The sequence below is a fragment of the Zingiber officinale genome, chromosome 2A (assembly GCF_018446385.1).
Source record: "Zingiber officinale cultivar Zhangliang chromosome 2A, Zo_v1.1, whole genome shotgun sequence".
Taxonomy (NCBI): domain Eukaryota; kingdom Viridiplantae; phylum Streptophyta; class Magnoliopsida; order Zingiberales; family Zingiberaceae; genus Zingiber; species Zingiber officinale.
In genome coordinates this window covers 97678275-97689208 of record NC_055988.1, presented here as the reverse complement: position 1 = coordinate 97689208, position 10934 = coordinate 97678275, and the positions used below count along the sequence as shown (strand labels likewise).

Genomic DNA, 10934 nt, shown 5'->3' with positions numbered 1-10934 from the left:
CTACTAGCTCCTAATCAGGTACTCAAACTTTTTCTTTTCTATTTTTTTTCCCTTTTTTTCCTCTCCCCCCCCCCCCCTTTTCCTTTATTTTTACTAAGGAAGTACTTTGCCTTGACAGACTATCAGCTAGAGTAGCGCTTCAGTTCAATATCTATAATAGGGGTATATGTATGTCTGACATACCTAAATGTTGTAGGATCGTAAAGCGCTAGAGGGGGGTGAATAGCGCTTATGGCTAATTGAAAACAAAGATAGACAGCGCAAACACCAAGAATTTACTTGGTTCGGAGCCTGTGGCAATTCCTACTCCAAAGCCCGCATGTGAGAGTGATTTCGATAGACAATCACTAATCAATCAGAAAGATTATAAATAGAGTTTTAGAAGTAATTAGTAATTTAAAGAATACCGATAACTTTGTATAAGAAAATCTTCAGTAGAACCGTCGTCGGAGCTTTCAAGCGTCGTAGAAGCGTTTTCTGAGCAGCTCGAAGAAGTGAAAGTCGTTTGTTGTGTTATTCTCAAGCTCTTGGTTGAGGCTACTTTTATAGGCTGTTTCAGGCGCCCGGAACCCCTCCGAGCGTCTGGACCATGTGGCTCGGCCACTCCACAAGCTCCACATCAACTTGACGATAACTTTTGAGTTCCGGGTGCCTGGACCAACTCCGGGCACCTGGACCAACTCCGGGCGCCCAGACTAGTTCCGGGTGCCCAGACCAACTTTTTCTAGCCCCTTATTTTCTATAAAATAAAGTTAGTCCAACCAAAAATAATATATCTAAACTGAAATTTGACAGCCTCTGACTGTCCGGTTCTGACTTTGAGTTTTGTCAAAACTATAGGTTGAACCGACACCTACTGTTCACTCTTCGGGGAACACGTCCTCACTTACTCCTCTCAGGAGAAGTTACCTGTTGCCAGACCGGTCCTCCAGACTGACTAGACTTTTGCTCAATGCCCGAGGCTTCCGGTCTTCATGTTGGACGTCTGCTCCATTGTGAGATCTCGGAAAATTTAAATAAATAGGGTTATTTCAGAAATAGCCTTATAGAATTTTTCCGGAATTTTTAGTAATTTTCTGGGAATTTTTCGGAGTTCGTACGACGGATTTTGAGGGGATCAAATTCTGGACACGGATAAAGCTTGTTTGGGATACCCATTTAACTAAGGAAATGTTTTATTTATAAATTCAAATTCGTTTCCTTTTCTCCCCCAAATCGCCGATCCACTTCTCTTCCCCGACCCTTCCTCTGTTCTCTCTCGCGGACGAACCGAACCCAGTGGACTTCCGGCAATCGTCGACGTCGACTGAGGCCTCGTCGCCGTAGCTTGCCAGAGATCGAAGAAGGGGGCCGGATCATCTTGATCTCCTCTTCTCCACCCTTCCCCAACGCCGACACCAAGGGAGATGATCGTCGGAATGAAGAGGCAATTAGGGCTCCGAGGCTAGCTCCGATTTCTTCTTCTCTGGATGTTCACTGATCTGTGCCCTAGCACGGTCTGCGTTTCCCCGATCGATGCCATTGGATCAAGCCAGATCCACCGATCGCCGGTGTAGAGAGGGAGTTAGGGCTTCAATGGGTAAGCAATCCGAACCTTATTCCTTCTATTTCTTTGATTTGTGCCCTAGCTTCGAGTTTCATCCTCGATTCTTGCTTTTCCTCTTTGATCATCGGCGATCCTAGGTCAGGTCATGGATCGTTTGAGTGGATCTTGGATTCCTCTGCCGGAGCTAGGTCTTGGCAGACGCTGGCTAGTTGAGGGTCAGTAGATTCAATACATTGCATTATGGATTGGATTAGGTGACACTTTCTGGAGGCAACCGATCGAGGTAATGCAGTGTTGATTCTTACTCTCTTTTCTTTGTTGTGATCTTGATGTCAAATTCAATTGTTTGCTGTAAATCCCTTGATCAGTACTTGGACTTTCTCTTCTTCACTGTGATTGAGGTCTCGGTTGAAGTGGAGAAGAATCCCAGCAGTCAATAGGTTCTGATCAGTGAGGTGTGCTCAAGATTTCAGCAAGGTTGAGTGCTGTGAACTTTCTTAGGTTCCAACAACAACTTCCCTAACTGACAGCAACATCTTGGGTGGTGATCTACTGGTGATCACCTTGGATTTGGGTAAGTTTTTGGAGGTCAATTGTTACCTTGTTTTAATGATACGAATTAGGGTTATATTTAGTTGGTTATGTGTAGATTTAGGTATGATTTGGATTACATGATTACTAGAGGTTGTAAGTAGTGGTTGATTGTGATTAGATTTGGTTGCTTAGATTAAACTAATGGAATGATTAGGGTTAAGACAATTAACCCTAGTCAACTATTGGATTTAATCTAAGTTTAGATTTCTAATCTAAATGGTGATTAGGGTTTTGCCCTAATTTAGTTTTGGAGATTTTATTTAGCTATTCATTTGGATTTAGCTAAATAAAATATATATATATTGTTTGACACAGGACTCTGATTCGAGATAGGCGTCTCGACTTCGGATGTGGATTGTACCTTCTATTTGAGGCGGGTACCCTTTGACTTATCTTTTGATACTGTCTTATGATATGTATAGTTTATATATAGTTGCTAGTGATAGGTGGTAGATTTATTTCTTCCCTGGTCTTAGCTAGTTGATACCTATCACATGCTTCATCTGTTAGTTGCCTTACTTCAGGATTGGATATTTACCTCTTGCCATGTATATATATGTTCATAGAGATGCATGTCTATAGTGCTCTACTCTACCGGATTAGTTGCTTTACATGTGGGATACATGCTCTTGGATTCATGATACTTACATCATTGTTATATGTGATATCTTTGGGTTTATGCTGTTTATATCATGGTTATATATATGCGTTTACCTTTTGGGCACCCGCATATATGGAGGAGGCTATGTTCAGGTATGACATACTGTAGCATCATGCACCATCCTGCATGATTGCATGCTGGGCGATTGACGACTCCATTATTGTTGAGCTCGTCGGCCGGCTACACGGGCCTGCACACAACGTGACCACTGCATGGGTAGTGGCACAGCACCCAGGGTGTGTATGGCAGTTGCTCTGTAGCGCTCCGCTGGTCCGCTCATGGGTAGTGTGACTGCAGCGTGGTAGCGGACAGGGATCCCTCCCCGTCATTGCGTACCGGGAGTTGAGAGCGTTACGCTCCCTCACTATGTTTGAGGTAGGAGGATAGGTGTACTCCGACAGCATCCCGTCCACTCGGTCACTCATCGTGGGTAGTGACGACAGAGTGCACGGTGTCACAGCCCTACCTACTCGGTCTCGCCATCGCGTGTGAGACGGCGTCAGGGGTGACCATGTCATATCGCATCATATGCATGTATTGCATTTATTGTGATTGTTGCATATTGGATGATGCACTTGGGTGACTGCATATGATTGACATGCATACAGGATACATGCGTATTTGTTCTGACTATCTTTATCTGTGTATGTCCACAGTCATTCGCCCAAGCCTCGCAGGTGAGTACAGTTTATTTCAGTTATGCATTTCTTATTATTCTTGTTGTAAACTGTATTACATGCTTCTGGTTAATAATTACAGTTTCAGCTATGCATACATGTTATATTGTTAGGAGACTATCTGTAGGTCCTATGGTTTAGGAGACTGTACCTTAGGATATTACTGGTAGTTATATGTTGCTGTACATATCTATTGGATTACCTGCTGAGTTCTTTGAACTCACCCCGTTGTTACTATTTTTCAGGTTGAGGCCGTCAGGAGAGATTCCAGTCGCTAGCCCCATTATCGCGAGGATTTTCTTTGTCGGATTATATTTTGCTTTTGCATCTTATATACTTGTATTGTGGGTTGGTATTGTGGACTTTACATTGCACATTCGGGTTTGCTACTTTTGTTTTCCGCTGTGGTTGTATTTTCATTACTTCGTGGATTTGTTTTCTTCGTTGTAGTGGAGTAGGTTGTTTACATATATCTTCGAGGTTCTATATCGTCTTTCCTTATTAACTGCGTGGATTGATCATATATTATATCTGTGTGGAATGTTGATATAAACTGCGTGGTTTGTTTCTTATTTGTATTGTATTATTCCGGCCGTGTGTGGCCGAGGTATAGAGATATATGTATACTGAGCTTCATATTGTCCGCCGTACAGGGGAGATGCTGCCGAAATTTCTTCGGACAGGGACTACCTGGGGCGTGACAATTTTTGGTATCAGAGCAGTTCTGATACTAGTTCTTACGAGTTTTGCGTGCGTATCTGGATATTTCGGTATTTCGGATTGTACGGATTTCCGTCGATTTTCTCGTTTCGGAATTTCGAGGCATTTTGACGAGATTTTATTGGATCTATTTGGGGGCTATGCAGCGACAGGATATCTCCAGACGGCAATAGGTAAATCAGGTAATTTTATAGTTTTCATACCTGTAGTGATATCTGTATAACATTTTTTTTACATATATGATACGTGTTCTAGTACTTAAACGTGGTCGCGCATGTATGAGGGCGATCGATTCTCTAGAGACAGAGTCTCCAGAGAGTTCTATTAGGGTTGAGCCTGTCCGTCAGGGATAGACTCCTCAGGGTATTGTGACCACGTTAGACTGTCAGATCCTGACGGTTCCGACTTCAGAGGTACTTACCTCGCCTGTACCGCCAGTAGTACCTACAGGGTACTCGGTACCTTCTCTAGCCGTGCCTACTGCGTACTCGGTACCACCACAGACATCTGTGCTGGTTACTACATACTCGGTACCTGCACCAGCAGTACCGGTTACATCTTACCCGGTACCGCCCATCGTACCTTTAGTCGTCCCTACTTATGCCTACTCTGTAGTTCCACTAGTGGTTCCTACCCTGTTTATGTGGCAGCACCAGTGGTACCTCTTCCAACCTATCCATCAGTACCACCCATAAGATCAACTCTAGTGATTCTGCCCAGTACCGCAACGATATCTACGGCTATGGTTGTGGCACGAGCATGGATCCCAGCCTTGGCGGAGTTGATGAAAAGCCAATTCACGCTATTTCGCGGGGAGACTGATCCGAGCGTGGCTCAATCTTAGATAGAGTCTATGGAGCGGACATTCTTTTACATGGCTTGCTCCGAGTGGGAGAAGGCTGAGCTGGCTGCTTACCACTTACGAGACGGGGCAGAGATCTGGTGGGACACACAGTGCTCAATTATAGGCGAGCAACATGTTATATATACGAGATTTAGAGAGGCATTCGAGAGTCAGTGTTTTCCCCGGGCATATCAGATGACACGTCGGCGGGATTTCCTGAGTCTTCGACAGAATAACCGCTCAGTGATGGAGTATAATGCCGAATTTAATCGGTTGGCCAGATTCTGTCCTGAGTTGGTTGCCGAGGACAGATCTTGTATGCTTCAGTTTGTCCAGGGATTGGACGGGCATCTTCAGCTGAAGATTTCTGGTTCTGGTACTTCATCATTCACCGAGACACTGGATAGAGCTCTCATGATTGAGTCTACTCATCGGAGAGTGAATGCGGATAAGAAGAGGAAACAGACTGATCGGACTTCCGGACAGAGCCAGCAGCCACATACTACTGGACAGCAGCAAAGCAGTCACACTCAGACGGGTCAGCGTACTTCTGGGTCATCTGGCCGATCCCAGAAATCAGGAAGGTTTTCCTCAGGACGTTCCCGGTCTTCAAGGCAGAACCGGAAACAGTCTACTGGTGACTCTTAATGCACTTGATATGGATCCCCAGATCACATCACCTCTGCATGCACCATGGGGCAGTCAGTATGCTATTATTGCAAACTGCCTGGGCACTTGAGCCGAAACTATTCGCTGAAGGCTCAGCATGTAGAGTCTGGAGTTTCTGTTCCGAGAGGACAGTTTAGTCAGTCCAGGAGATCCGCAGTTTCTTGGGCTTGGCTGGATATTACCGACGATTCGTTGAGGGTTTCTCCAGCATTGCTATGCCATTGACACGTCTGACTAGGAAAGGCGTGAAGTTCACGTGGTCAGAGGCTTGTGAGACCAGCTTCCGTGAGTGCGAGATTGCATCGCACCGGCCTTGGTTTTACCTTCCGTGATGACGGATTCACTTTACAGACGCATCTCTTCGTGGCTTGGGCGTATTGATGCAAAGACGGTAGGGTAGTCTCTTATGCTTCTCGCTGAAGGAGCATGAGAAGAATTACCAAGACATGATTTAGAAGCCAAATTATCTTTGCTTTGAAGATTTGGCGACATCATCTTTATGGTATTACTTTTGAGATTCTTACTGATCATAAGAGTCTCAAATATATTTTCACCCAGAAGGAACTCAATCTCCGACAGAGGAGGTGGATGGAGTTCCTGAAGGGTTATGATTGTACTATTAGCTACCATCCGGGTAAAGCTAATGTGGTTGTTGATGCACTTAGTAGGAAGTCCAGAGGGACTTTAGCTTGTCACCGAGTTTTAGTCACGGACTTGATTCAGGGATTCTCCGAGTTGGGCCTTGAGGAGCAGGGACGGACAGAGCAGGGTATTCTTGTTACCATGATTGCTCAGTCGTCGATCAGGATGAGGATTCGAGAGGCCCAGGCCGGAGATCAGCATTTACAGTTCATTAGCAGCCATATAGCTTTCGGACAGCAGACTGAGTTTACACGAGACGATGAGGGGATTGTTTATTTCCGAGGCAGATTATGTGTACCTCAGTCTCACCCGGTCATGAAGGAGTTACTTCAGGAGGCTCATCGTTCTAGATTTGCTATCCACCCAGGTGGGACCCGTATGTATCGTGATTTGAGGCGTTCCTATTGGTGGAACGGTATGAAGAAAGACATCGTGGAGTTTGTAGCCAGATGTCTTGTCTGTCAGCAGGTGAAGGCTGAGCACCAGAGACCTGTTGGATTACTTCAGAGGATCCCTATTCCCGAGTGGAAGTGGGAGCACATTACTATGGATTTCGTGGTTGGTTTACCTATGACTCGTCGAGGTCATGATGCGATTTGGGTAATCGTTGACCGATTAACCAAATCCGCACACTTTTTAGCGATCCGGAAGACTGATTCTCTGGATCGATTAGCTGAGTTATACTGTCGTGAGATTATTAGATTACATGGTGTTCCTTTGAGCATCATATCAGATAGAGACCCACGGTTCACGTCCCGATTCGCGAGTCTCGGCAGGCCTTGGGCACACAACTCGCTTCAAGATCGGCATTCCATCCGCATGATGGGCGAGCGACTATTCGACATTGGAGGACTTGTCGAGGTCTTGTGTCATGGACTTCGGAGGCGTTGGGAGGACCACCCGCCATTAGTGGAGTTCGCCTACAACAATAGCTATCATTCGGCTATCCAGATGACACCGCTTGAGGCGTTGTATGGTAGGCCTTGTCGGACACCCATCCTCCGGGAAGAGGTTGGGGAGGCTCGGTAGGATCAGAGCTCAAGAGATGCAGAGTCGGGTTCGCACTATCGACGGAGGATGTCGAGGCCCAGACCGTGGAAGAGTTATGCTGATCAGAGACGGAGACCCCCGGAGTTCTCCATTAGTGATCATGTATTTCTTAGGGTTTCACCCACGAAAGGGGTGAAGAGATTTGGTCTCCGAGGTAAGCTAGCTCCCCGATATATTGGACCATTCCAGATCTTGGAGAGGATTGGAGCAGTTGCTTACCGTCTGGCGCTACCACCATCTCTAGCTGGCATTCACGATGTATTCCATGTATCTATGCTGAGGAGATACGTATCCGATCCAGCACATGTACTATCAGATATATCAGTTCCCATTCAGCCTGACGTTACGTACGAGGAGGTTCCGGTGCGGATTCTGGACCATAGAGAGCGTCAACTGCGGAACAAGACTGTCCGACTGGTTAAAGTCGGAGGGCAGCATCATTCTGACGAGGAGGCTACATGGGAGCACGAGGATACGATCCGAGCTCGATACCCTCATCTTTTTGCTTGAGGTATGTGGGTTAGAGTTCCTTTCAGTATTTATACTGTTTGGTTATATTATAGTGTTTGCTATTGGTTATAGCGAAATTTGGGGACCAAATTTTTATTAGTAGGGGAGGATGTGAGATCTCGGAAAATTTAAATAAATAGGGTTATTTCAGAAATAGCCTTATAGAATTTTTCCGGAATTTTTAGTAATTTTCTGGGAATTTTTCGGAGTTCGTACGACGGATTTTGAGGGGATCAAATTCTGGACACGGATAAAGCTTGTTTGGGATACCCATTTAACTAAGGAAATGTTTTATTTATAAATTCAAATTCGTTTCCTTTTCTCCCCCAAATCGCCGATCCACTTCTCTTCCCCGACCCTTCCTCTGTTCTCTCTCGCGGACGAACCGAACCCAGTGGACTTCCGGCAATCGTCGACGTCGACTGAGGCCTCGTCGCCGTAGCTTGCCAGAGATCGAAGAAGGGGGCCGGATCATCTTGATCTCCTCTTCTCCACCCTTCCCCAACGCCGACACCAAGGGAGATGATCGTCGGAATGAAGAGGCAATTAGGGCTCCGAGGCTAGCTCCGATTTCTTCTTCTCTGGATGTTCACTGATCTGTGCCCTAGCACGGTCTGCGTTTCCCCGATCGATGCCATTGGATCAAGCCAGATCCACCGATCGCCGGTGTAGAGAGGCAGTTAGGGCTTCAATGGGTAAGCAATCGGAACCTTATTCCTTCTATTTCTTTGATTTGTGCCCTAGCTTCGAGTTTCATCCTCGATTCTTGCTTTTCCTCTTTGATCGTCGGCGATCCTAGGTCAGGTCATGGATCGTTTGAGTGGATCTTGGATTCCTCTGCCGGAGCTAGGTCTTGGCAGACGCTGGCTAGTTGAGGGTCAGTAGATTCAATACATTGCATTATGGATTGGATTAGGTGACACTTTCTGGAGGCAACCGATCGAGGTAATGCATTGTTGATTCTTACTCTCTTTTCTTTGTTGTGATCTTGATGTCAAATTCAATTGTTTGCTGTAAATCCCTTGATCAGTACTTGGACTTTCTCTTCTTCACTGTGATTGAGGTCTCGGTTGAAGTGGAGAAGAATCCCAGCAGTCAATAGGTTCTGATCAGTGAGGTGTGCTCAAGATTTCAGCAAGGTTGAGTGCTGTGAACTTTCTTAGGTTCCAACAACAACTTCCCTAACTGACAGCAACATCTTGGGTGGTGATCTACTGGTGATCACCTTGGATTTGGGTAAGTTTTTGGAGGTCAATTGTTACCTTGTTTTAATGATACGAATTAGGGTTATATTTAGTTGGTTATGTGTAGATTTAGGTATGATTTGGATTACATGATTACTAGAGGTTGTAAGTAGTGGTTGATTGTGATTAGATTTGGTTGCTTAGATTAAACTAATGGAATGATTAGGGTTAAGACAATTAACCCTAGTCAACTATTGGATTTAATCTAAGTTTAGATTTCTAATCTAAATGGTGATTAGGGTTTTGCCCTAATTTAGTTTTGGAGATTTTATTTAGCTATTCATTTGGATTTAGCTAAATAAAATATATATATATTGTTTGACACAGGACTCTGATTCGAGATAGGCGTCTCGACTTTGGATGTGGATTGTACCTTCTATTTGAGGCGGGTACCCTTTGACTTATCTTTTGATACTGTCTTATGATATGTATAGTTTATATATAGTTGCTAGTGATAGGTGGTAGATTTATTTCTTCCCTGGTCTTAGCTAGTTGATACCTATCACATGCTTCATCTGTTAGTTGCCTTACTTCAGGATTGGATATTTACCTCTTGCCATGTATATATATGTTCATAGAGATGCATGTCTATAGTGCTCTACTCTACCGGATTAGTTGCTTTACATGTGGGATACATGCTCTTGGATTCATGATACTTACATCATTGTTATATGTGATATCTTTGAGTTTATGCTGTTTATATCATGGTTATATATATGCGTTTACCTTTTGGGCACCCGCATATATGGAGGAGGCTATGTTCAGGTATGACATACTGTAGCATCATGCACCATCCTGCATGATTGCATGCTGGGCGATTGACGACTCCATTATTGTTGAGCTCGTCGGCCGGCTACACGGGCCTGCACACAACGTGACCACTGCATGGGTAGTGGCACAGCACCCAGGGTGTGTATGGCAGTTGCTCTGTAGCGCTCCGCTGGTCCGCTCATGGGTAGTGTGACTGCAGCGTGGTAGCGGACAGGGATCCCTCCCCGTCATTGCGTACCGGGAGTTGAGAGCGTTACGCTCCCTCACTATGTTTGAGGTAGGAGGATAGGTGTACTCCGACAGCATCCCGTCCACTCGGTCACTCATCAGGGGTAGTGACGACAGAGTGCACGGTGTCACAGCCCTACCTACTCGGTCTCGCCATCGCGTGTGAGACGGCTGACTAGCGTCAGGGGTGACCATGTCATATCGCATCATATGCACAGATTGCATTTATTGTGATTGTTGCATATTGAATGATGCACTTGGGTGACTGCATATGATTGACATGCATACAGGATACATGCGTATTTGTTCTGACTATCTTTATCTGTGTATGTCCACAGTCATTCGCCCAAGCCTCGCAGGTGAGTACAGTTTATTTCAGTTATGCATTTCTTATTATTCTTGCTGTAAACTGTATTACATGCTTCTGGTTACTCATTACAGTTTATTCAGCTATGCATACCTGTTATATTGTTAGGAGACTGTACTGTAGGTCCTATGGTTTAGGAGACTGTACCTTAGGATATTACTGGTAGTTATATGTTGCTGTACATATCTATTGGATTACCTGCTGAGTTCTTTGAACTCACCCCGTTGTTACTATTTTTCAGGTTGAGGCCGTCAGGAGAGATTCCAGTCGCTAGCCCCATTATCGCGAGGATTTCCTTTGTCGGATTATATTTTGCTTTTGCATCTTATATACTTGTATTGTGGGTTGGTATTGTGGACTTTACATTGCACATTCGGGTTTGCTACTTTTGTTTTCCGCTGTGGTTGTATT

The 10934-nt window shown here is 45.0% G+C and overlaps 2 long non-coding RNA genes across 3 annotated transcripts; both read left to right on the top strand.

The window, feature by feature from the left end:
* Positions 1 to 1430: 1430 nt before the first annotated feature.
* Positions 1431 to 1985, top strand: LOC122039825. Of its 2 annotated transcripts, none has more exons than XR_006128396.1 (3): positions 1431 to 1579; positions 1689 to 1829; positions 1915 to 1985. It is a non-coding gene; the product is annotated as an uncharacterized LOC122039825 (long non-coding RNA). The 2 variants fall into 2 exon arrangements; XR_006128395.1 differs by having other exon boundaries at positions 1684 to 1829.
* A 6627-nt stretch (positions 1986 to 8612) lies between these two features.
* On the top strand, positions 8613 to 9014 carry LOC122039824. Its single transcript, XR_006128394.1, has 2 exons — positions 8613 to 8858; positions 8944 to 9014. It is a non-coding gene; the product is annotated as an uncharacterized LOC122039824 (long non-coding RNA).
* The last annotated feature ends 1920 nt before the right edge of the window (positions 9015 to 10934 follow it).